Source organism: Engraulis encrasicolus, chromosome 9 (assembly GCF_034702125.1).
Source record: "Engraulis encrasicolus isolate BLACKSEA-1 chromosome 9, IST_EnEncr_1.0, whole genome shotgun sequence".
Taxonomy (NCBI): Eukaryota; Metazoa; Chordata; class Actinopteri; order Clupeiformes; family Engraulidae; genus Engraulis; species Engraulis encrasicolus.
Window position 1 is genome coordinate 10,431,580 of NC_085865.1, and position 2,215 is coordinate 10,433,794.

Sequence of the window (2,215 nt, forward strand, 5' to 3'; positions counted from 1 at the left end):
GGGGGAAAGTCAGTCAGTATTCTCCATCAGAGGCAGTGGCTTTGTGATCAGGGAAGGCAACAGGGGGTGGCAAAGGGGTCAGTTGGCCCGAGTCCAGGGAGAGTTACACACACACACACACACACACACACACACACACACACACACACACACACACACACAGAGAGAAAGATAGATAAATAGATAGATAGATAGATAGATAGACGAAGACAGAGAGAGAAAGAGAGAGACAGTGAGAGAGAGAGAGAGCGAGAGAGAGAGAGAGAGAGAGAGAGAGAGAGAGAGAGAGAGAGAGAGCGAGAGAGGCATAGAGAGAGAGAGAGAGAGAGAGAGAGATGGCAAGTTTACAGAGTTTACAGAATAAAAATGGAAAGGGTTTGAGTGAAATTGGATGATTATCCTGCCCCCGAGGGTGTTATGTTGTAATATAGTGTATTAGATGATCTGTGGGTATTGGGTACTGTAATACAGTGCGTTAGGCGATCTGTGGGGGAGCGCATCATGGGACAGGAATGTGTTCTCCATGTGCCTGGTCCTTGTCCTTGGGCTATAGGCCTTTTGTATGTGGCCCTTTGTAGCCTTCTCTGTGGTTCAGGCATGGAGCAGCTCATCCCATTTATTTGGGAATATTTTTTATATGGGACATGATAGTGGAGGAGAGACAGGAATCGAGTGGGGAGAGAGAGAGACAGGGAAGGATCTGGGTAGGACGCGGGCCGGAATCGAACCCGGGTCGCCGGCGTAGCTGTCCAGTGCCCAGCTCGTTGGAGCCACGGCTGGGCCGAGTTCATCCCATTTACGGAAGGAGGCGAACACACACCAGAAAAGAGGTGCTGACCATACACATGTATACTATGCAGTAAAACATGGTTAGGTTATTGCCACTTTTTCTACATGGGTTTTAATCACAATTTAATGTCACTCCATTGATATTGCTTGAAATCTGATACACATCCACCCTTCTGGTTTTCTGACAAATCGCACCCTGGTTGGGTCAATATTTCAGAGTGTGTTTCCCCTTACAACTGGTCCTACTTTACATTAATACCATTGATATGTTGGTACCTCCCTAACCCTGCTGTTTTTTTTACTCTTTTATTGGTTAGGCTACTTGTTCTTTTATCGAGCTGTTCAAAGGTGAGAGAAGGTCGCGCACTGAGACAGAAAGAGACTGAGGTCAAGCACGAGGATGTTTTTATTTTTGTTTTTGATCTTTTATCGAGCTGTGCTGGGGTCCGTTGACTGCGTCTTTGCTATCGTCATTAGCAAAGTCCTTCGTAAGAGCGACTCACCTCTCTCTCGACAGCGACGCTCACCACTAAATCCAAGGGAACGGTAAGACGGTCTTAAGACAGTTAGCAACGACAGTAATCGACAAACGGACCCCTGTGCTGCACCTCACACAGTAAATGAACTGTGGTATTGCCACTGCCCGGTGCCAGCACTGCTCCACTGTACTCTTCAAGGCTTTAAGGAGGGGTAACAGGCATGCCAACCTGGCCCAGGAGGCTAATGCTCACATGGGAGGAGAGACGAGGAGATCTGCCAAGGGAAGTTCAAGTTTCCAGGCCTGTCTTATATCACTCTCCTTCCTAGAACGTATTAAATAAATCCTGTTTAAGGTGAGATTAAAAACACTGCATGAATCAGTCTGCTCTGCAAATCCACCTCACACAAGTTCACTTGCAGTTCAGTTTCCTCTTTCACCTCGCATATGTTTGTTTTTTGAGGGGGGCGGGCGGAGGAGTAGAAGTGGCGTCGCTCCAAGCACTTGTGTTTACCTCCAGATCTGTCTGCTGTAAAAGCTGCTGCTGTGAGCTGGGTGTAAATCTGAGGCCACAGGTAGCCTGTAGGGGAATGTTTCTCAAAGTGGGGCGCAAGCGGAGGCATCGCATGGGGCACCCTCCCCCAAAGAAATTATTTCCTGTATCTCCAAGCAATACCTTTTAAGGCCTCACCAATATCATCAATTTAAATAGCATAGGAAATGAACACACATGCCTCTTTGTTTTATCTCACCAGCCACCTTTCTTTTGATGCTGCGCAGTGCAGTGATCGTAAAATCAGTCTGCGCGAGTAGGCCTACTGCTGTTGTCCGGGGGGGCTCGGAATCATCCAGACCCTCCAAAGGGGGGAAAGATGGGGAAAGTTTGAGAACCACTGCAGGGGAATGTTGTCTATCGCTACCTCAGCCTTATCCTCCATTACAGATGAT